General features: G+C 47.7%; 1 protein-coding gene across 1 annotated transcript in view; it reads left to right on the forward strand.

Moving 5' to 3' along the window:
• Nucleotides 1-1,253: 1,253 nt before the first annotated feature.
• The window catches only part of LOC128699424 (uncharacterized), a 152,060-nt gene continuing 128,600 nt past the window's right edge, over nt 1,254-24,713 (forward strand). Inside the window, exon 1 of the mRNA XM_053792125.2 lies at nt 1,254-3,821. The gene's annotated coding sequence lies outside the window, so the exon portion shown is untranslated. The remainder of the gene's footprint in view (nt 3,822-24,713) is intronic.

Here is a 24,713-nt window from a genome sequence, read left to right on the forward strand (position 1 = left end):
ACAGACAAGAACACTGTCAGTGTCGACACTGTCATGTTAGACATGACAGACAAGAAACACTATCAGTGTCGACACTGTCATGTTAGACATGACAGACAAGAACACTGTCAATGTCGACACTGTCATGTTAGACATGACAGACAAGAACACTGTCAGTGTCGACACTGTCATGTTAGACATGACAGACAAGAACACTGTCAATGTCGACACTGTCATGTTAGACATGACAGACAAGAACACTGTCAGTGTCGACAAGAACTGTCATGTTAGACATGACAGACAAGAACACTGTCAGTGTCGACACTGTCATGTTAGACATGACAGACAAGAACACTGTCAATGTCGACACTGTCATGTTAGACATGACAGACAAGAACACTGTCAGTGTCGACACTGTCATGTTAGACATGACAGACAAGAACACTGTCAGTGTCGACACTGTCATGTTAGACATGACAGACAAGAACACTGTCAATGTCGACACTGTCATGTTAGACATGACAGACAAGAACACTGTCAGTGTCGACACTGTCATGTTAGACATGACAGACAAGAACACTGTCAGTGTCGACACTGTCATGTTAGACATGACAGACAAGAACACTGTCAGTGTCGACACTGTCAACGAAAGATATGAAGAAGGTTTTAAGTAGTAACTCTCTCTCTCTCTCTCTCTCTCTCTCTCTCTCTCTCTCTCTCTCTCTCTCTCTCTCTCTCTCTCTCTCTCTCTCTCTCTCTCTCTCTCTCTCTCTCTCTCTCTCTCTCTTGTAGAGTTAAATTTAGCTAAGCTGGTGCAGTAGTACTACAGTAACCCCCTCCCCTCCCCCTCCCACTCCCCCTCCCCACCCCCTTCTCTAACCCTTCCACCCCCTAACTTTCCTCGCTCCCCCTTAGGAAGGGATGTAAAGGGAGCCGAGCATTTATCTTACGAGGGGAAATGATGGAATAAAAGGGGTGGGGGTGAAAGTTGAAGGGAGAAACTAAGGGAGAAGTTATTATTTGTATTTTAAAGGGGAAGGGGAGTAGGGTGAGGGGTTGTTAAGATGTTCTCAAAGGAGAGGGGGGTGACAGACCCCCTGTCCACTCCTCCTGAGGGCAGGGGGAGGGGGAAAAGGGAGGGGAAATGGAGGCGGGAGAAAGAGGAGGGGATGGAGAGGGGGAAGAAGAGGGGAAAGTAAGGGGAGGGCTGGGAGCTAGGCAGTATATAAGAGAGGGTGAGGGGCGGGGGAGGTCAGTGTAGCGTTGGTTGTGTCTGAGGCGAGAGGTGCTGCTGCCCAGCTAGGCCAGCCTCACCCTAGCCTCATCCTAGTTACCTGTGTCATCCTAGCCTTGTACTAGCTACCTGTTTCATCTTAGCCTCGTCCTAGCTACCTATGTTATCCTAGCCTCGTACTAGTTACCTGTGTCATCCTAGCTGCGTCCTAGCTACCTGTGTCATCCAAGCTACCTTTGTCATCCTAGCTACCTGTGTCATCCTAGCCTCGTACTAGCTACCTGTCTTATCTTAGCCTCGTCCTAGCTACCTGTGTTATCCTAGCCTCGTCCTAACTACCTGTGATATCCTAGCTTCGTACTAGCTACCTGTGTCATCCTAGCTGGGTCCTAGCTACCTGTGTCATCCTAGCCTCATCCTAGCTACCTGTGTCATCCTAGCCTCGTACTAGCTACCTGTGTTATCCTAGCCTCATCCTAGCTACCTGTGTCATCCTAGCCTCATCTTATTTACCTGTGTTATCCTAGCCTCATCCTAGCTACCTGTGTTATCCTAGCCTCATGATAGCTACCTGTGTTATCCTAGCCACATCCTAGCTACCTGTGTTATACTAACCTCATCTTATCTACCTGTTATCCTAGCCTCATCCTAGCTACCTGTGTTATCCTAGCCTCATCCTAGCTACCTGTGTTATCCTAGCCTCATCCTAGCTACCTGTGTTATCCTAGCCTCATAGTAGCTACCTGTGTTATCCTAGCCTCATCCTAGCTACCTGTGTTATCCTAGCCTCATGATAGCTACCTGTGTTATCCTAGCCACATCCTAGCTACCTGTGTTATCCTAGTCATCCTAGCTACCTGTGTTATCCTAGCCTCATAATAGCTACCTGTGTTATCCTAGTCATCCTAGCTACCTGTGTTATCCTAGCAACATCCTAGCTACCTGTGTTATCCTAGCCTCATAATAGCTACTTGTGTTATCCTAGCCACATCATAGCTACCTGTGTTATCCTAGTCATCCTAGCTACCTGTGTTATCCTAGCCTCATCCTAGCTACCTGTGTTATCCTAGCCTCATCCTAGCTGCCTGTGTTATCCTTGCCTCATCCTAGCTACCTGTGTCATCATAACTTCCAGTCTCATCCTAGCTACTTGTGTCAACCTAGCTACCACTGTCATCCTAGCCTCATCCTAGCTACCTCTGTTATCCTAGCCTCATCCTAGCAACATGTGTCATCCTAGCTACTTGTGTCATCCTAGCTACCTGTGTCATCCTAGCAACTTGTCTCATCCCAGCTACCAGTGCTATCTTAGCGACCTGTGTCGTCCTAGCTACTTGTCTCATCCTAGCTACTTGTTTCATCCTAGCTACCAATGTCATCCTAGCCTCGTCCTAGCTACTTGTGTTATCCTAGCCTCAGCCTACTTACCTGTTATCCTAGCCTCATCCTTGCTACCTGTGTTATCCTAGAGCCATCCTAGCTACCTGTGCTCTCCTAGCTTCCTTTGTTATCCTAGCATCAAACTGGCTACGTGTGTTATCCTAGCCTCATCCTAGCAACCTGTGTCACATTAGTGTCATCCTGTGTCACCATAATATCTCCCTTTGTATAGTGTTACCCTGGTACTATGTATCATCCTATGTATAGTGTCACTGGGGCTATGTATCAGTCTATGTATAGTGCCACCATGGCTCTCTGTATCACCCTATGTATGGTGCCACCCTGGCACTATATCAGTCTATGTATAGTGCCACCATAGTGCTATGTATCACCCTATGTATAGTGCCACCCTGGCACTATATATAACTATGTATAGTGTCACTGGCGCTATGTATCACTATGTATGGTGCCACTCTGGCACTGTGTATCAGTCTATGTATAGTGCCACCATGGCTCTATGTATCACCCTATGTATGGTGCCACCCTGGCATTGTGTCAGTCTATGTATAGTGCCACCATAGTGCTATGTATCACCCTATGCATAGTGCCACCCTGGCACTATATATCACTATGTATAGTGTCACTGGCGCTATGTATCACTATGTATGGTGCCACTCTGGCACTGTGTGTGTCTACGTATAGTGCCACCCTGGTGCTATGTATCACCCTATGTATAGTGCCACCCTGGCACTATGCATCACTATGTATAGTGTCATTGGCGCTATGTATCACTGTATGGTGCCACTCTGGCACTGTGTATCAGTCTGTGTATAGTGCCACCCTGGTGCTATGTATCACCCTATGCATAGTGCCACCCTGGCACTATATATCACTATTTACAGTGTCACTGGCGCTATGTATCACTATGTATGATGCCACTCTGGCACTATGTATGGCTCTATGTACTCCTCTCCGAGGCAGCTGCACTCTAAGTGTCGTCATCCTGGCACTCTAAACTGGCCCTCTTGCCCCTTAAAGCTACTCAGTTCTACCCTGGCACTCTCTAACCTACATCACTATGTCTAACTTACACCTGGCACACCTGGCACTCTAGAAATGACATTTGCATCCCTCTGGCATTCTGTAAATTGCATTGACAGTAGAGAGTGAGTTATACGTGGCACTCTGATGCCTTGGCACTACAAGGACTCGCCCTATCTTACTTAAGGTCAGTAAGTACCTATTATCATTATTATTATTATTATTATTATTATTATTATTATTATTATTATTATTATTATTATTATATTAATGTCGTTTAAAGGCTCTCAATCCAAGGAAATGGAGTTGCACTGGTTAAATACATTTATCTTACACTTGGCATCGCACACCTGAATACGTGGGCAGAGCTGGAAGTTGACTCACAGGGTTGTCAGGAAGTGACACGACCTGAAGAGTGACGTGGTGGAGACAAGATCCACACATAGCTTTAAGAACAGGTACGATAAGGCTTTCAAAGCCAGGAGGGAGTGAAAAACCCAGTAGCGGCCGGAAAGGAGGCAGGGCCAGGAGCTGGGCCTCGACCCTGGTAAGGCATGGATGAACACCTGTGGGGCCACAGATGTTAGAGACAACAAAGGCTGTGTTAACACATTAGCTACATCAAATATCGTTGTTTATTCTCAAGGTATTTGATCTTCAGACCAACGAGGCGCAATACCGTGACTGCAACAATGACGTGACTGCAATAATACCGTGACTGCAACAATACCGTGACTGCAACAATGACGTGACTGCAACAATACCGTGACTGCAACAATACTGTGACTGCAACAATACCGTGACTGCAACAATACCGTGACTGCAACAATACCGTGACTGCAACAATACCGTGACTGCAACAATACCGTGACTGCAACAATACCGTGACTGCAACAATACCGTGACTGCAACAATACCGTGACTGCAACAATACCGTGACTGCAACAATACCGTGACTGCAACAATACCGTGACTGCAACAATACCGTGACTGCAACAATACCGTGACTGCAACAACACACAGATAACCCGCACACAGAAGACAGAAATTCACAAAGACGTAATGGTCCGACTTGGACCATTAGCAAGTAACACTGTCATACTAGTGTGACTTATTAATGGTCCAAGTTGGACCGAAACGTCGTTGTGAGTCTCTCCCTCTCCTGTGTGAGGGCTACTTATATACTTTACCTTACATCCTTAAATCTACCTCACAATCGACAATATACAAAAACTACAAACTCCACACACAATACTAAATACAGCACAGTCTTTTCCTCTAGGACTTTAATCCATTACACTTGTCAACATTACATATATGTCCACCCACAGTTTGCCTGGCGGATGTTTTTACATCGAGACGAATTTGTTCCACAGAGCCAAACTCTTAGTCCGGACACCACGACCTTCACTCTCCCCAGCTAATTGCAGTACTCACGGATTTATTGACAGGGCACTCAACTTCTGATCCTCTCTAATTCCTAACAGCAGTAACACTCTCTGCAGATTGAAGAGAGAGAGCACAGGAACACCTCCCTGGGGGCCACCACACTATCACAACACACGCACCAGGCTAGCTCTCCTCTACTTCCTTACACATAATATCTTCCACTAGCTGTACAACACTCACAGTAACAAGAGACTAGAGGACAGGAGCAGGAGGCTATCAGACAGGAACACTCGGCTAGAGGACTGGAACACCAAGCTAGAGGACAAGAACACTATGCTAGAGGACAGGAGCACCAAGCTAGAGCACAGGAACACTTGGCTAGAGGACAGGAACACCAAGCTAGAGGAGAGAAACACTAGGCTATAGGACAGGAACACCAAGCTAAAGGACAGAAACACCAAGCTAGAGGACAGGAATACTAGGCTAGAGGACAGGAACACCAAGCTAGAGAACGGGAACACCAAGCCAGAGGACAGGAACACTAGGCTAGAGGACAGGAACACTAGGCTAGAGGACAGAAACACCAACCTATAGGGCAGGAACAATAGGCTACAGGCAGGAACACCAAGCTAGAGGACAGGAACACTAGGCTAGAGGACAGGAACACCAACCTTGAAGACAGGAACACTATGCTAGAGGACAGGAACACTGCTTGCATATCCCTAACATTACCTTCAGAGTTATATAGAACCCCCGAGTCATAGTTACTTACATCACGCATAAAATGAGCAGAACAGGAAGGCCTGGTCAAGGATTGGGCCGCGGGGGCGTTGACCCCCGGAACACCAGGTATACTCTCCAGATATACCCTCCAGGTAGACCAAAAACTTAACATTACGCATAATTTCCTCTTTGGTGACTCTTCTTCGGTGACTGAAGCAAAACAATCATAGCACGTCGTACCTCTCATGAAGATCTCCCCCAAAATGCTAGAAATAAACACTGCAACAGCAGACCCAGTACAAAGGTTGACAACGAGACTGGTTCCACAGCTCAGAGGTACGAGACTAATGGAACCGAACCTCGTGACATTAGGAAACAGGAGGAGCAGGCGAGGTATGACGACATCACGCAAAATACCCCAATTGCTTGAGAAGATGGACCGGGACAGGATGTTCGAGAGGCAAAAAAAAAAAAGGTTCAGGAGGGCACAGCTGCAAGTTGAAGACACAGATGAGTCACAGGGATATTACGAAATATTTCTTCAGCAACAGAACGGTCAGAAAATGGACCGATGTGGTGGTAGAGGCGATGATCGTACACAGCTTTAAGAAGAGATATTATAAGGATCACGAAGCCAGGAGTGTGAACCCACTGCACACACATTTCCCACTAATCTCTCCCGAGCGTCAATTTCTACCAACATATTTGTGCCAGAACACCTGCTGAGGTTTGATCCCATCTAGCCCCCCCCCATCCTCCTCTCTCTCAAGAGTTATTCAGAAGTTGAGTTACCAGGTGACGTATGAGTGTCGCAACATTCCTGGTCAACTCTGACGCACGTCGGACGCACGTCGGAGGCCACGCCACGGCCATAACACACACAAAACAATCCATTTGGCAATATAAAATCCATTGGCAGCGAATGCACTTTCAACGAAAGTAAAACAAACTGAAGGTCGTAAAAAACAACGCTATGAAACAACATACATAAAAAACATAACTTATCGTGTGAACGGAGCGACTTTTCATCGTTTACGACCAGAAATCGGCGATGGCACATCGGAGGATCAATGTTGTGCGTCAGTCGCAGCAAACTGCTGCTCTCTGACGTGTGAGTTAACACAGCTTTTCATTGATATTTAAACAAGTTAGTCACGATATCAATTACCAGTGATATACATATATATATATATATATATATATATATATATATATATATATATATATATATATATATATATATATATATATATATATATATATATATATATATATATATATATATATATATATATATATATATATATATATATATATATATATATAATCGCGAACAACCGGTACAAGATGCAAAACAACCACGGGGGAGTTGAATTATAAATCTAGGCCTTTCGTGTTCCAATCAGTACATCATCAGGAGCTTGCAGTGTTGCAGCAATGAGTAGGAAGTCCAAGTAGATTCATTCAGGGGAACGTTCCAGCTCGTTCAAGCTACAACACACACACACATACACATATACAAACACAGGATGTGGAGCTGTGGAAATTATTCCAGCCACGTCCCGAGGTAACTCTACTCTGCCGCAGTCCACCAGCAAAAAAAGTCGGTTTACTACCCTTTGGGAGGAAGGAAGAGACAGGAAAGGAAAAATGAGAGAGGAAGAGAGACAGTGGGTCAGGAGAAGGAGCAGGATGACAGTCATGTGAGAAGGAAGGGAAGGAAGAGAGGGAGGAAGGGGAGAAGGAAGTGAAAGAGGGAGGAAGGAAGGGAGGGAAGGAAGGGATCTTTAACTGGTTCACACATTACAAATTGACATTCCATTAAAAACTAAATCTCTTGACTAACTTGTGAGACTAAGTCATGCCTCTAGCACCCCAGCAGCCAGGCCTCTAGCACCCCAGCAGCCAGGCCTCTAGCACCCCAGCAGCCAGGCCTCTAGCACCCCAGCAGCCAGACCTCTAGCACCCCAGCAGCCAAGCCTCTAGCACCCCAGCAGCCAGGCCTCTAGCACCCCAGCAGCCAGGCCTCTAGCACCCCAGCAGCCAGGCCTCTAGCACCCCAGCAGCCAAGCCTCTAGCACCCCAGCAGCCAGACCTCTAGCACCCCAGCAGCCAGACCTCTAGCACCCCAGCAGCCAGACCTCTAGCACCCCAGCAGCCAGACCTCTAGCACCCCAGCAGCCAGACCTCTAGCACCCCAGCAGCCAGACCTCTAAAACCCCAGCAGCCAGACCTCTAGCACCCCAGCCAGGCCTCTAGCACCACAGCCAGGCCTCTAGCACCCCGGCCAGGCCTCTAGCACCACATCCAGGCCTCTAGCATCCCAGCAGCCAGACCTCTAGCATCCCAGCAGCCAGGCCTCTAGCACTCAAGCAGCCAGGCCTCTAGCACCCCAGCCAGGCCTCTAGCACCCCAGCCAGGCCTCTAGCACCCCATCCAGGCCTCTAGCACTCCAGCCAGGCCTCAAGCACCCCAGTCAGGCCTCTAGCACCCCAGCCAGGCCTCTAGCACCCCAACCAGGCCTCTAGCACCCCATCCAGGCCTCTAGCACCCCAATCAGGCCTCTAGCACCCCAGCCAGGCCTCTAGCACCCCAGCCAGGCTTCTACCCACCCAGCCAGGCTTCTACCCACATAGCCAGGCTTCTACCCACCCAGCCAGGCTTATACTCACCCAGCCAGGTTTCCACCCACCCAGCCAGGCTTCCACCCACCCATCCAGGCTTCCACCCACCCAGCCAGGCTTCCACCCACCCAGCCAGGCTTCCACCCACCCAGCCAGGCTTCCACCCACCCAGCCAGAGGCACTCTTCCACCCACCCAGCCAGAGGCACTCTTCCACCCACCCAGCCAGGCTTCTACCCACCCAGCCATGCTTCTACCCACCCAGCCAGGCTTCTACCCACCCAGCCAGGCTTCCATCCACCCAGCCAGGCTTCCACTCACCCAGCCAGGCTCCCACCCACCCAGCCAGGCTTCTACCCACCCAGCCAGGCTTCCACCCACCCAGCCAGGCTCCCACCCACCCAGCCAGGCTTCCACCCACCCAGCCAGAGGCATTCTTCCACCCAGCCAGAGGCACTCTTCCACCCACCCAGCCAGAGGCACTCTTCCACCCACCCAGCCAGGCTTCTACCCACCCAGCCAGGCTTCCACCCACCTAGCCAGGCTTCTACCACCCAGCCATTCTTCTACCCACCCAGCCAGGCTTCTACCCACCCAGCCAGGCTTCCACCCACCCAGCCAGGCTTCTACCACCCAGCCATTCTTCTACCCACCCAGCCAGGCTTCTACCCACCCAGCCAGGCTTCCACCCACCCAGCCAGGCTTCTACCCACCCAGCCAGGCTTCTACCCACCCAGCTATTCTTCTACTCACTCAGCCAGGCTTCTACCCACCCAGCCAGGTTCCTACCCACCCAGCTAGGTTCCTACCCACCCAGCTAGGTTCCTACCCACCCAGCTAGGTTCCTACCCACCCAGCCAGGTTCCTACCCACCCAGCTAGGTTCCTACCCACCCAGCCAGGTTCCTACCCACCCAGCTAGGTTCCTACCCACCCAGCCAGGTTCCTACCCACCCAGCTAGGTTCCTACCCACCCAGCTAGGTTCCTACCCACCCAGCCAGATTCCTACCCACCCAGCTAGGTTCCTACCCACCCAGCCAGGTTCCTATCCACCCAGCTAGGTTCCTACCCACCCAGCCAGGTTCCTACCCACCCAGCCAGGTTCCTACCCACCCAGCTAGGTTCCTACCCACCCAGCTAGGTTCCTACCCACCCAGCTAGGTTCCTACCCACCCAGCTAGTTTCCTACCCACCCAGGCAGCTTCCTACCCACCCAGCCAGGTTCCTACCCACCCAGCTAGGTTCCTACCCACCCAGCCAGGTTCCTATCCACCCAGCTAGGTTCCTACCCACCCAGCTAGGTTTCTACCCACCCAGCTAGGTTCCTACCCATCCAGGCAGCTTCCTACCCACCCAGGCAGGTTCCTACCCACCCAGGTAGGTTCCTACCCACCCAGCTAGGTTCCTACCCACCCAGCTAGGTTCCTACCCACCCAGCAAGGTTCCTACCCACCCAGCTAGGTTCCTACCCACCCAGCTAGGTTCCTACCCACCCAGCCAGGTTCCTACCCACCCAGCTAGGTTCCTACCCACCCAGCTAGGTTCCTTCCCACCCAGCTAGGTTCCTACCCACCCAGCCAGGTTCCTACCCACCCAGGTAGGTTCCTACCCACCCAGCTAGGTTCCTACCCACCCAGGTAGGTTCCTACCCACCCAGCTAGGTTCCTACCCACCCAGCTAGGTTCCTACCCACCCAGCTAGGTTCCTACCCACCCAGCTAGGTTCCTACCCACCCATCTAGTTTCCTACCCACCCAGGCAGGTTCCTACCCACCCAGCCAGGTTCCTACCCACCCAGCCAGGTTCCTACCCACCCACCATATAGAGACAGAAAGTCAGAAAATATAGTTAGTTTATATTTTGGAACATCCAACTAGATTTCTTGGCAGGTGATGTAAGACGTGAGGTGACATCATGTTAAGACAGTGAGAGACAGTGTTGGCACCTCAGGTGAGGTCATGTCATGATGACAATCTTGTTAGGAATATTCCTGACAGTGACACTAAGTCCCAGGCAGCTTCATAGTTCGTCTGATTATGACAGGAGCTGCTTAACATGGGCTAGTAGGCCTGCTGGTTGGTAATATGTTAAGCCAGGGCTGCTGCTGTACCCTGAGCCTACGCTGGTGCTCCTAACAGAGAAGTCTGAAACACCTAGTTTCTGGTTGTTAAACCTCTTCCCGTCTCTCCTATGTAAACCTGAGTGCATCCTTTACACGGTAGTTAGTACTCTCTTAATAAAGTATCTGGTACTCTGAATATGTAGCCGACACTCTTATCATGGTATCTAGTACTATTATCATGGTATCTAATACTCTTAACATGGCATCTAGTACTCTTAACATGGTATCTAGTGCTCTTAACATGGTATCTAGTGCTCTTAACATGGTATCTAATACTCTAAATATGGTATCCAGTGCTCTTAACATGGTATCTAGTGCTCTTAACATGGTATCTAGTACTCTTAACATGGTATCTAATACTCTTAACATGGTATATAGTACTCTTAACATGGTATCTAGTGCTCTTAACATGGTATCTAGTACTCTTAACATGGCATCTAGTACTTTTAACATGGTATCTAGTACCCTAAACATGGTATCTAGTACTCTAAACACTGTATCTAGTACTCTTAACATGGTATTTCGTACTCTAAACACGGTATCTAGTAATGTTTACATGGTATCTAGTACTCTAAACATGGTATCTAGTACTCTTAACATGGTATTTCGTACTCTAAACACGGTATCTAGTAATGTTTACATGGTATCTAGTACCCTAAACATGGTATCTAGTACTCTTAACATGGTATCTAGTACTCTAAAGACGGTATCTAGTACTCTTAACATGGTATCTAGTACTCTAAACACGGTATCTAGTACTCTTAACACGGTATCTAGTACTCTAAACACGGTATCTAGTAATGTTAACATGGTATCTAGTACTCTAAACACGGTATCTAGTAATGTTAACATGGTATCTAGTACTCTAAACATGGTATCTAGTACTCTAAACACGGTATCTAGTACTCTAAACACGGTATCTAGTACTCTAAACACGGTATCTAGTAATGTTAACATGGTATCTAGTACCCTAAACATGGTATCTAGTGCTCTTTTGGTATTTTGTACTTTAAACATGGTATCTAGTACCCTTAACATGGTATCTAGTACCCTTAACATGGAATCTTGTACTCCTAACATGGTATCTTGTACTCTTAACATGGTATCTTGTACTTTTAAGATGGTATCTAGTACTCTCCTGGTTTCCACTACAGCTAGACTCGCGACACATCTTTCTGGCAACAATATGTTAATCATCTTTCTGGCAACAATATGTTAATCATCTTTCTGGCAACAATATGTTAATCATCTTTCTGGCAACAATATGTTAATCATCTTTCTGGCAACAATATGTTAATCATCTTTCTGGCAACAATATGTTAATCATCTTTCTGGCAACAATATGTTAATCATCTTTCTGGCAACAATATGTTAATCATCTTTCTGGCAACAATATGTTAATCATCTTTCTGGCAACAATATGTTAATCATCTTTCTGGCAACAATATGTTAATCATCTTTCTGGCAACAATATGTTAATCATCTTTCTGGCAACAATATGTTAATCATCTTTCTGGCAACAATATGTTAATCATTTTTATGTTAATCATCTTTCTAGCAACAATATGTTAATCATCTTTCTGGCAACAATATGTTAATCATCTTTCTAGCAACAATATGTTAATCATCTTTCTGGCAACAATATGTTAATCATCTTTCTGGCAACAATATGTTAATCATCTTTCTAGCAACAATATGTTAATCATCTTTCTGGCAACAATATGTTAATCATCTTTCTGGCAACAATATGTTAATCATCTTTCTAGCAACAATATGTTAATCATCTTTCTGGCAACAATATGTTAATCATCTTTCTGGCAACAATATGTTAATCATCTTTCTGGCAACAATATGTTAATCATCTTTCTGGCAACAATATGTTAATCATCTTTCTGGCAACAATATGTTAATCATCTTTCTAGCAACAATATGTTAATCATCTTTCTGGCAACAATATGTTAATCATCTTTCTAGCAACAATATGTTAATCATCTTTCTAGCAACAATATGTTAATCATCTTTCTGGCAACAATATGTTAATCATTTACATTGTCCAGAAGACCTTGCTTCTTATTTACATTTCTTCCATCAGAATTTTAATCTTATTTCTAATTAGTTAATTTGTGCTTACCTGTTGCTCTTTATGCAGACCTTGTGAGGCAAGGTTGTCTAGCCAGTCAGAGTGTGGTTGTCTAGCCAGTCAGAGTGTGGTTGTCTAGCCAGTCAGAGTGTGGTTGTCTAGCCAGTCAGAGTGTGGTTGTCTAGCCAGTCAGAGTGTGGTTGTCTAGCCAGTCAGAGTGTGGTTGTCTAGCCAGTCAGAGTGTGGTTGTCTAGCCAGTCAGAGTGTGGTTGTCTAGCCAGTCAGAGTGTGGTTGTCTAGCCAGTCAGAGTGTGGTTGTCTAGCCAGTCAGAGTGTGGTTGTCTAGCCAGTCAGAGTGTGGTTGTCTAGCCAGTCAGAGTGTGGTTGTCTAGCCAGTCAGAGTGTGGTTGTCTAGCCAGTCAGAGTGTGGTTGTCTAGCCAGTCAGAGTGTGGTTGTCTAGCCAGTCAGAGTGTGGTTGTCTAGCCAGTCAGAGTGTGGTTGTCTAGCCAGTCAGAGTGTGGTTGTCTAGCCAGTCAGAGTGTGGTTGTCTAGCCAGTCAGAGTGTGGTTGTCTAGCCAGTCAGAGTGTGGTTGTCTAGCCAGTCAGAGTGTGGTTGTCTAGCCAGTCAGAGTGTGGTTGTCTAGCCAGTCAGAGTGTGGTTGTCTAGCCAGTCAGAGTGTGGTTGTCTAGCCAGTCAGAGTGTGGTTGTCTAGCCAGTCAGAGTGTGGTTGTCTAGCCAGTCAGAGTGTGGTTGTCTAGCCAGTCAGAGTGTGGTTGTCTAGCCAGTCAGAGTGTGGTTGTCTAGCCAGTCAGAGTGTGGTTGTCTAGCCAGTCAGAGTGTGGTTGTCTAGCCAGTCAGAGTGTGGTTGTCTAGCCAGTCAGAGTGTGGTTGTCTAGCCAGTCAGAGTGTGGTTGTCTAGCCAGTCAGAGTGTGGTTGTCTAGCCAGTCAGAGTGTGGTTGTCTAGCCAGTCAGAGTGTGGTTGTCTAGCCAGTCAGAGTGTGGTTGTCTAGCCAGTCAGAGTGTGGTTGTCTAGCCAGTCAGAGTGTGGTTGTCTAGCCAGTCAGAGTGTGGTTGTCTAGCTAGTCAGAGTGTGGTTGTCTAGCCAGTCAGAGTGTGGTTGTCTAGCCAGTCAGAGTGTGGTTGTCTAGCCAGTCAGAGTGTGGTTGTCTAGCCAGTCAGAGTGTGGTTGTCTAGCCAGTCAGAGTGTGGTTGTCTAGCCAGTCAGAGTGTGGTTGTCTAGCCAGTCAGAGTGTGGTTGTCTAGCCAGTCAGAGTGTGGTTGTCTAGCCAGTCAGAGTGTGGTTGTCTAGCCAGTCAGAGTGTGGTTGTCTAGCCAGTCAGAGTGTGGTTGTCTAGCCAGTCAGAGTGTGGTTGTCTAGCCAGTCAGAGCCAGTCAGAGTGTGGTTGTCTAGCCAGTCAGAGTGTGGTTGTCTAGCCAGTCAGAGTGTGAGTGGTTGTCTAGCTAGTCAGTCAGAGTGTGGTTGTCTAGCCTAGCCAGTCAGAGTGTGGTTGTCTAGCCAGTCAGAGTGTGGTTGTCTAGCTAGTCAGAGTGTGGTTGTCTAGCCAGTCAGAGTGTGGTTGTCTAGCCAGTCAGAGTGTGGTTGTCTAGCCAGTCAGAGTGTGGTTGTCTAGCCAGTCAGAGTGTGGTTGTCTAGCCAGTCAGAGTGTGGTTGTCTAGCCAGTCAGAGTGTGGTTGTCTAGCCAGTCAGAGTGTGGTTGTCTAGCTAGTCAGAGTGTGGTTGTCTAGCTAGTCAGAGTGTGGTTGTCTAGCCAGTCAGAGTGTGGTTGTCTAGCCAGTCAGAGTGTGGTTGTCTAGCCAGTCAGAGTGTGGTTGTCTAGCCAGTCAGAGTGTGGTTGTCTAGCCAGTCAGAGTGTGGTTGTCTAGCCAGTCAGAGTGTGGTTGTCTAGCCAGTCAGAGTGTGGTTGTCTAGCCAGTCAGAGTGTGGTTGTCTAGCTAGTCAGAGTGTGGTTGTCTAGCCAGTCAGAGTGTGGTTGTCTAGCCAGTCAGAGTGTGGTTGTCTAGCCAGTCAGAGTGTGGTTGTCTAGCCAGTCAGAGTGTGGTTGTCTAGCCAGTCAGAGTGTGGTTGTCTAGCTAGTCAGAGTGTGGTTGTCTAGCCAGTCAGAGTGTGGTTGTCTAGCTAGTCAGAGTGTGGTTGTCTAGCCAGTCAGAGTGTGGTTGTCTGGCCAGTCAGAGTGTGGTTGTCTAGCTAGTCAGAGTGTGGTTGTCTAGCCAGTCAGAGTGTGGTTGTCTAGCCAGTCAGAGTGTGGTTGTCTAGCCAGTCAGAGTGTGGTTGTCTAGCCAGTCAGAGTGTGGTTGTCTAGCTAGTCAGAGTGTGGTTGTCTAGCCAGTCAGAGTGTGGTTGTCTAGCTAGTCAGAGTGTGGTTGTCTAGCCAGTCAGAGTGTGGTTGTCTAGCTAGTCAGAGTGTGGTTGTCTAGCCAGTCAGAGTGTGGTTGTCTAGCTAGTCAGAGTGTGGTTGTCTAGCCAGTCAGAGTGTGGTTGTCTAGCTAGTCAGAGTGTGGTTGTCTAGCCAGTCAGAGTGTGGTTGTAGTCTGTGCTAGTCAGAGTGTGGTTGTCTAGCCAGTCAGAGTGTGGTTGTCTAGCCAGTCAGAGTGTGGTTGTCTAGCCAGTCAGAGTGTGGTTGTTTAGCCAGTCAGAGTGTGGTTGTTTAGCCAGTCAGAGTGTGGTTGTTTAGCTAGTCAGAGTGTGGTTGTCTAGCTAGTCAGAGTGTGGTTGTCTAGCTAGTCAGAGTGTGGTTGTCTAGCCAGTCAGAGTGTGGTTGTCTAGCTAGTCAGAGTGTGGTTGTCTGGCCAGTCAGAGTGTGGTTGTCTGGCCAGTCAGTGTGTGGTTGTCTAGCCAGTCAGAGTGTGGTTGTCTAGCCACTCAGAGTGTGGTTGTCTAGCTAGTCAGAGTGTGGTTGTCTGGCCAGTCAGAGTGTGGTTGTCTGGCCAGTCAGAGTGTGGTTGTCTAGCCAGTCAGAGTGTGGTTGTCTGGCCAGTCAGAGTGTGGTTGTCTGGCCAGTCAGAGTGTGGTTGTCTAGCTAGTCAGAGTGTGGTTGTCTAGCTAGTCAGAGTGTGGTTGTCTAGCTAGTCAGAGTTTGGTTGTCTAGCCAGTCAGAGTGTGGTTGTCTGGACAGTCAGAGTGTGCTTGTCTAGCCAGTCAGAGTGTGGTTGTCTGGCCACTCAGAGTGTGGTTGTCTAGCCAGTCAGAGTGTGGTTGTCTGGCCAGTCAGAGTGTGGTTGTCTAGCCAGTCAGAGTGTGGTTGTCTAGCCAGTCAGAGTGTGGTTGTCTGGCCACTCAGAGTGTGGTTGTCTAGCCAGTCAGAGTGTGGTTGTCTAGCCAGTCAGAGTGTGGTTGTCTAGCCAGTCAGAGTGTGGGTGTCTGGACAGTCAGAGTGTGGTTGTCTAGCCAGTCAGAGTGTGGGTGTCTGGACAGTCAGAGTGTGGTTGTCTAGCCAGTCAGAGTGTGGTTGTCTGGACAGTCAGAGTGTGGTTGTCTAGCCAGTCAGAGTGTGGTTGTCTAGCCAGTCAGAGTGTGGTTGTCTGGACAGTCAGAGTGTGGTTGTCTGGACAGTCAGAGTGTGGTTGTCTAGCCAGTCAGAGTGTGGTTGTCTGGCCAGTTAGAGTGTGGTTGTCTAGCCAGTCAGAGTGTGGTTGTCTAGCCAGTCAGAGTGCGGTTGTCTGGACAGTCAGTGTGTGGTTGTCTAGCCAGTCAGAGTGTGGTTGTCTGGACAGTCAGAGTGTGGTTGTCTGGACAGTCAGAGTGTGGTTGTCTAGCCAGTCAGAGTGTGGTTGTCTGGCCAGTTAGAGTGTGGTTGTCTAGCCAGTCAGAGTGTGGTTGTCTAGCCAGTCAGAGTGTGGTTGTCTAGCCAGTCAGTGTGTGGTTGTCTAGCCAGTCAGAGTGTGGTTGTCTGGCCAGTCAGAATGTGGTTGTCTAGCCAGTCAGAGTGTGGTTGTCTGGCCAGTCAGAGTGTGGTTGTCTAGCCAGTCAGTGTGTGGTTGTCTAGCCAGTCAGAGTGTGGTTGTCTGGCCAGTCAGAGTGTGGTTGTCTAGCCAGTCAGAGTGTGGTTGTCTGGCCAGTCAGAGTGTGGTTGTCTAGCCAGTCAGAGTGTGGTTGTCTGGACAGAGTGTGATTGTCAGTCAGAGTGTGGTTGTCTAGCCAGTCAGAGTGCGGTTGTCTGGACAGTCAGTGTGTGGTTGTCTAGCCAGTCAGTGTGTGGTTGTCTGGCCAGTCAGAGTGTGGTTGTCTAGCCAGTCAGTGTGTGGTTGTCTAGCCAGTCAGAGTGTGGTTGTCTAGCCAGTCAGAGTGTGGTTGTCTAGCCAGTCAGAGTGTGGTTGTCTGGCCAGTCAGAGTGTGGTTGTCTAGCCAGTCAGTGTGTGGTTGTCTAGCCAGTCAGAGTGTGGTTGTCTGGCCAGTCAGAGTGTGGTTGTCTAGCCAGTCAGAGTGTGGTTGTCGGGCCAGTCAGAGTGTGGTTGTCTAGCCAGTCAGAGTGTGGTTGTCTAGCCAGTCAGAGTGTGGTTGTCTGGCCAGTCAGAGTGTGGTTATCTAGCCAGTCAGAGTGTGGTTGTCTGGCCAGTCAGAGTGTGGTTGTCTAGCCAGTCAGAGTGTGGTTGTCTAGCCAGTCAGTGTGTGGTTGTCTAGCCAGTCAGAGTGTGGGTGTCTGGACAGTCAGAGTGTGGTTGTCTAGCCAGTCAGAGTGTGGTTGTCTAGCCAGTCAGAGTGTGGTTGTCTAGCCAGTCAGAGTGTGGTTGTCTAGCCAGTCAGAGTGTGGTTGTCTGGACAGTCAGAGTGTGGTTGTCTAGCCAGTCAGAGTGTGGTTGTCTAGCCAGTCATAGTGTGGTTGTCTAGCCAGTCAGAGCGTGGTTGTTTAGCCAGCCAGAGTGTGGTTGTCTAGCCAGTCAGAGTGTGGTTGTCTGGCCAGTCAGAGTGTGGTTGTCTAGCCAATCAGAGTGTGGTTGTCTGGCCAGAGTGTGGTTGTCTGGCCAGTCAGAGTATGGTTGTCTGGTCAGTCAGAGTGTGGTTGTCTAGCCAGTCAGAGTGTGGTTGTCTGGCCAGTCAGAGTGTGGTTGTCTTGCCAGTCAGAGTGTGGTTGTCTAGCCAGTCAGAGTGTGGTTGTATAGCCAGTCAGAGTGTGGTTGTATAGCCAGTCAGAGTGTGGTTGTCTGACCAGTCAGAGTGTGGTTGTCTAGCCAGTCAGTGTGTGGTTGTCTGGCCAGTCAGAGTGTGGTTGTCTGGCCAGTCAGAGTGTGGTTGTCTAGCCAGTCAGAGTGTGGTTGTCTGGCCAGTCAGAGTGTGGTTGTCTAGCCAGAGTGTGGTTGTCTAGCCAGAGTGTGGTTGTCTGGCCAGTCAGAGTGTGATTGTCTAACCAGTCAGAGTGTGGCTGTCTCGCCAGTCAGAGTGTGGTTGTCTGGCCAGTCAGAGTGTGGTTGTCTGGCCAGTCAGAGTGTGATTGTCTAACCAGTCAGAGTGTGGCTGTCTCGCCAGTCAGAGTGTGATTGTCTAGCCAGTCAGAGTGTGATTGTCTAGCCAGTCAGAGTGCGGTTGTCTAGCCAGAGTGTGGTTGTCTGCCCAGTCAGAATGTGGTTGTCTAGCCAGAGTGTTGTTGTCTGGCCAGTCAGAGTGTGGTTGTGTAGGCAGTCAAAGTGTGGTTGTCTAGCCAGAGTGTGGTTGTCTAGCCAGTCAAAGTGTGGTTGTCTAGCCAGAGTGTGGTTGTCTAGCCAGTCAAATTGTGCTTGTCTAGCCAGTCAGAGTGTGGTTGTCTGGTCAGTCAGAGTGTGGTTGTCTAGCCAGTCAGAGTGTGGTTGTCTGGCCAGTGAGAGTGTGGTTGTCTTGCCACTCAGAGTGTGGTTGTCTAGCCAGTCAGAGTGTGGTTGTCTGGCCAGAGTGTGGTAGTCTTGCCACTCAGAGTGTGGTTGTCTAGCCAGTCAGAGTGTGGTTGTCTGGCCAGTCAGAGTGTGACCTAGGATGGGCTGAGTATGCTGAATTGTGGACGAAACCTAGCCTTGTCTACATGGACGAAGGCTAGGTTGAGAACAAGCCTTGATGGGGACAATGTTTGGCTGTGCTGAGCTCTAAAGAGGTCTACACAGCTCTATACAGGTTTAGAGAGCTCTATAAATAGATCTAAATAGCTCTATATAGAGTTCTACACAGCTTTAAAGAGCTCTATACAGCTCTACACACAGTGTAGTATTTAATACTAATCGGAATGGAGTATTTAGTAAACTAACACCGTGACCAATCAGAGTGCAGTATTTAGTAAACATTACCACAGTGACCAATCAGAGTGGAGTATTTAGTAAACACTAACACAGTGTCCAATCAGAGTGCAGTATTTAGTAAATACTACCACAGTGACCAATCATCACGTAGCTTGTCGTCAACATAACGTTGCTCGACCAATAGGCGAGCAGGACACTGCCATGACTGTATTAAAGCTGATGACGACTCTCTCTCTCTCTCTCTCTCTCTCTCTCTCTCTCTCTCTCTCTCTCTCTCTCTCTCTGGCTCTCACTCTCTCTCTCTCTCTCTCTCTCTTTCTCACTTTTTCTCTCACTTTCTCTCTCTCACCTCTCTCTCACTTCTCTCTCTCTCACTTTTCTCTCTCTCTGGAAAAAATAATTATTTTAATGATTATCAATAAATTGTAAAAAATATGGAAAAAAAATATTTCTTTTATGTTTCATAATGTTTTTTAATAGACTTTGGCTGTTTCTCCTCCATGTTGAGGCGGTGGAGTGAGGCATTGTTGGAACCTCTTTTGTTATTATTATTATTGTTGTTGTTGTTGTTGTTGTTGCTGCTGTTATTATTATTATTATTATTATTATTATTATTATTATTATTATTATTATTATTATTATTATTAATATTAGCCACGTTAATATTTTTTTATGAGTAAGATTGTACATGGCAGACTACGAGCCTGACCAATCAGCGAGCAGTGTTCCGTCATGGTGTTCCAGTAATATGCTCTCAACAAGTTCTATTTTTGTGCAAATTGTTAAAAAAAATGGGGCAATTTTTTAAACTGTTTAGTATGTTAATTTATGTTGAATTGTGTTACCTAATCCAATTTAATCTAAAAATATAAATATGGTAATTATCTATGAACTGGGTACATTACTGGAACAGCATGAGTGAATGCAGTGAATTCTGGCAGCTGATTGGCCAGACGTGCAGTTTACCATGTAGATTCCTGCTCTTTTAAAAGTATTGACTTGGTTAATATCTCGTAAAGTATCAATTTGCACAAGAATCGATAATTTTTGCCTGGGTTTGTTGACCATGTCTGTACGACAAGGAATAAGTCATGACCTGAGAAGTGTGGTGGAGCTCAACTCTATATTGGTCACCACTTGCTTCAGTGTTGATTCATTTATGGTGATTTTCCCGTATCTTATCGATTTTTTTTCAGAATGTGTCACTATCTCCCTTTCTCTGTCTCCCTCTCTTTCTTTCTATATCTTTCTCCGTTTTCGGATCATCTTTGTCTCCCTGTCTTCTAAACCATAGAGTCCCTATAATTCTCTTCTTTCCATCTCTCTATCTCTCTCTCTCCCTCTTTTTTTTTCTCTCTCACACACGAGAGCAAACATTTGCTTGTGTAAAGACACACACAAACACACACTCAACACACTGCTTCTCTCTCTTAACAAACACACTGAGAAAATCACCTTATTAAACACCTGCTTTTCCTCTTTCTTGTTTGTTTTAAAACAGTCGTGCTTTAATAGCTGTAGTCTGTATTTTTGCATGTGTTAACTATACAGAAGAATGACAGAAAGACTGGAGATTAGAATGACTGGAGAGTAGAATGACTGGAGAGTAGAATGACTGGAGATTAGAATAGCTGGAGATTAGAATGACTGGAGATTAGAATGACTGGATAGTAGACTGGCTTTAGAGTAGAATGATTGGAGATTAGAATGACTGGAGAGTAGAATAACTGGAGATTAGAATGACTGGAGAGTAGAATAACTGGAGATTAGAATGACTGGAGAGTAGAATGACTGATGAGGCTAAAGAAACGACAAGAGGTTCCTACTTTATATGACCCTTCCTGACTCTTGCATCTTTGTATCCTCTCTCTCAGTTTCTGTCGTTCTTCTCGTGTTCTGTCGTAGTCGAGGTACACTCGCTGGTAATTTGATGAGCTCCTTAGTTGTGGTTTCTGCAGCAGGATCTTGTTTCACACCACCTCTGACTTGAAGAACAATTCGACTGGACAGTTTCTTTCCCCTTGAGAACCCACCTATTCTCTGAAAATTTGTCAGCTGGGTCTTGTCTTCCTCTCCTCTCTTTCATGATACTTCAAATCTCTTTTTCCTCCCCGTATCTTCTTTCTTCGTTTGTTGTTCTTTGGCCTCCCAAAGCTCATAAACAAAGATTGACCTCTCCCCTGTACTCACATAGTTGAGGTTGCAGGGGTCGAGTCCAAGCTCCTGGCCCTGTGTGTGTGTGTGTGTGTGTGTGTGTGTGTGTGTGTGTGGTCCACTTAGAGGGTTCTACTCATAATTAAATTATCATAATAATTGTTGATTATCATTTGTGTCTCATTATCAGTAATTGTGGGAAGATAATGTTGATAATTTTAACAAATTATCAAGTGAGTGATTATATTATTAATAGTATGTGTGTGTGTGTGTGTGTGTGTGTGTGTGTGTGTGTGTGTGTGTGTTACATGCTCTACATAAGGGGTTCTTAGCTGGGGTACCCATGCCCCTGGGGGGTATCCATGCCCGTGTGGGTATCCATGCACCTGGAGTACCCATGCCCTGGGGTATTCGTGCCCCTGCGAGTATCCTGCCCCTAAGGATATTCATGCCCCTGGAGTATCCATGCCCCTGGGGTATCCATGCCCGTGTGGGTATCCATGCCCCTAAGGATATCCATGCCCCTGGAGTACCCATGCCCCTGGGGTATCCATGCCCCTGCGGGTATCCATGCCCCTGGGGGTATCTATGCCCCAGGGGGTATCCATGCCCCTGGGGTATCCATGCCCATGGGGGTATCTATGCCCATGGGGTATCCATGCCCATGGGGGTATCTATGCCCCTGGGGGTATCCATACCCATGGGGGTATCTATGCCCCTGGGGGTATCCATGCCCATGGGGGTATCTATGCCCCTGGGGGTATCCATGCCCATGGGGGTATCTATGCCCCTGGGGGTATCCATGCCCATGGGGGTATCTATGCCCCTGGGGGTATGGAACTCCACCTCTAAACAATTTAAAAAAATGGTTGATGTTAGATTCAAATAAAGTGTCAGCTGTGTTGTTGCTAGCTAGCCATGTGTCAAGTGTCAGCTGTGTTGTTGCTAGCTAGCCATGTGTCAAGTGTCAGCTGTGTTGTTGCTGTCTAGCCATGTGTCAAGTGTCAGCTGTGTTGTTGCTAGCTAGCCATGTGTCAAGTGTCAGCTGTGTTGTTGCTGTCTAGCCATGTGTCAAGTGTCAGCTGTGTTGTTGCCATCTAGCCATGTGTCAAGTGTCAGCTGTGTTGTTGCTAGCTAGCCATGTGTCAAGTGTCAGCTGTGTTGTTCCCATCTAGCCATATGTCAAGTGTCAGCTGTGTTGTTGCCATCTAGCCATGTGTCAAGTGTCAGCTGTGTTCTTGCTAGCTAGCCATGTGTCAAGTGTCAGCTGTGTTGTTGCTAGCTAGCCATGTGTCAAGTGTCAGCTGTGTTCTTGCTAGCTAGCCATGTGTCAAGTGTCAGCTGTGTTGTTGCTAGCTAGCCATGTGTCAAGTGTCAGCTGTGTTGTTGCCATCTAGCCATGTGTCAAGTGTCAGTTGTGTTGTTGCTAGCTAGCCATGTGTCAAGTGTCAGCTGTGTTGTTGCTGTCTAGCCATGTGTCAAGTGTCAGCTGTGTTGTTGCTGTCTAGCCATGTGTCAAGTGTCAGCTGTGTTGTTGCTGTCTAGCCCTGTTTCAAGTGTCAGCTGTGTTGTTGCTGTCTAGCCATGTGTCAAGTGTCAGCTGTGCTGTTGCTGTCTAACCATGTGTCAAGTGTCAGCTGTGTTGTTGCTGTCTAGCCATGTGTCAAGTGTCAGCTGTGCTGTTGCTGTCTAGCCATGTGTCAAGTGTCAGCTGTGTTGTTGCTGTCTAGCCCTGTGTCAAGTGTCAGCTGTGTTGTTGCTAGCTAGCCATGTGTCAAGTGTCAGCTGTGTTGTTGCTGTCTAGCCCTGTGTCAAGTGTCAGCTGTGTTGTTGCTGTCTAGCCATGTGTCAAGTGTCAGCTGTGTTGTTGCTGTCTAACCATGTGTCAAGTGTCAGCTGTGTTGTTGCTGTCTAGCCATGTGTCAAGTGTCAGCTGTGTTGTTGCTGTCTAGCCCTGTGTCAAGTGTCAGCTGTGTTGTTGCTGTCTAGCCCTGTGTCAAGTGTCAGCTGTGTTGTTGCTAGCTAGCCATGTGTCAAGTGTCAGCTGTGTTGTTGCTGTCTAGCCCTGTGTCAAGTGTCAGCTGTGCTGTTGCTGTCTAGCCATGTGTCAAGTGTCAGCTGTGTTGTTGCTAGCTAGCCATGTGTCAAGTGTCAGCTGTGTTGTTGCTAGCTAGCCATGTGTCAAGTGTCAGCTGTGTTGTTGCTAGCTAGCCATGTGTCAAGTGTCAGCTGTGTTGTTGCTGTCTAGCCATGTGTCAAGTGTCAGCTGTGTTGTTGCTGTCTAGCCATGTGTCAAGTGTCAGCTGTGTTGTTGCTGTCTAGCCATGTGTCAAGTGTCAGCTGTGTTGTTGCTGTCTAGCCATGTGTCAAGTGTCAGCTGTGTTGTTGCTGTCTAGCCATGTGTCAAGTGTCAGCTGTGTTGTTGCTGTCTAACCATGTGTCAAGTGTCAGCTGTGTTGTTGCTGTCTAGCCATGTGTCAAGTGTCAGCTGTGTTGTTGCTGTCTAGCCATGTGTCAAGTGTCAGCTGTGTTGTTGCTGTCTAGCCATGTGTCAAGTGTCAGCTGTGTTGTTGCTGTCTAGCCATGTGTCAAGTGTCAGCTGTGTTGTTGCTGTCTAGCCATGTGTCAAGTGTCAGCTGTGTTGTTGCTAGCTAGCCATGTGTCAAGTGTCAGCTGTGTTGTTCCCATCTAGCCATATGTCAAGTGTCAGCTGTGTTGTTGCTAGCTAGCCATGTGTCAAGTGTCAGCTGTGTTGTTGCTGTCTAGCCATGTGTCAAGTGTCAGCTGTGTTGTTGCTAGCTAGCCATGTGTCAAGTGTCAGCTGTGTTGTTGCTGTCTAGCCATGTGTCAAGTGTCAGCTGTGTTGTTGCTGTCTAGCCATGTGTCAAGTGTCAGCTGTGTTGTTGCTGTCTAACCATGTGTCAAGTGTCAGCTGTGTTGTTGCTGTCTAGCCATGTGTCAAGTGTCAGCTGTGTTGTTGCTGTCTAGCCATGTGTCAAGTGTCAGCTGTGTTGTTACTAGCTAGCCATGTGTCAAGTGTCAGCTGTGTTGTTGCTGTCTAGCCATGTGTCAAGTGTCAGCTGTGTTGTTACTAGCTAGCCATGTGTCAAGTGTCAGCTGTGTTGTTGCTAGCTAGCCATGTGTCAAGTGTCAGCTGTGCTGTTGCTGTCTAGCCATGTGTCAAGTGTCAGCTGTGTTGTTGCTAGCTAGCCATGTGTCAAGTGTAAGCTGTGTTGTTGCTGTCTAGCCATGTGTCAAGTGTCAGCTGTGTTGTTGCTAGCTAGCCATGTGTCAAGTGTCAGCTGTGCTGTTGCTGTCTAGCCATGTGTCAAGTGTCAGCTGTGTTGTTGCTAGCTAGCCATGTGTCAAGTGTCAGCTGTGCTGTTGCTGTCTAGCCATGTGTCAAGTGTCAGCTGTGTTGTTGCTAGCTAGCCATGTGTCAAGTGTCAGCTGTGTTGTTGCTGTCTAGCCATGTGTCAAGTGTCAGCTGTGTTGTTGCCATCTAGCCATGTGTCAAGTGTCAGCTGTGTTGTTGCCATCTAGCCATGTGTCACTGGCCCAAGCTAGTCAGGTCTAACTCACACCCACTCATGTATTTGTCTAACACTGTGTGTTGGTAAACAGGTTAATTCCCCTGTGGTTGAAGTCAAAATTGAATTCCACCATCCATTTAATAGTTTGTCCCTATCTGTCTTGTCGCTGCCTCCGAGTATCTTCAACGTCATGATCATGTCTCCTATGCTTATATCACCTAAGGTAGTCAAATT

Source organism: Cherax quadricarinatus, chromosome 61 (assembly GCF_038502225.1).
Source record: "Cherax quadricarinatus isolate ZL_2023a chromosome 61, ASM3850222v1, whole genome shotgun sequence".
Lineage (NCBI taxonomy): Eukaryota > Metazoa > Arthropoda > Malacostraca > Decapoda > Parastacidae > Cherax > Cherax quadricarinatus.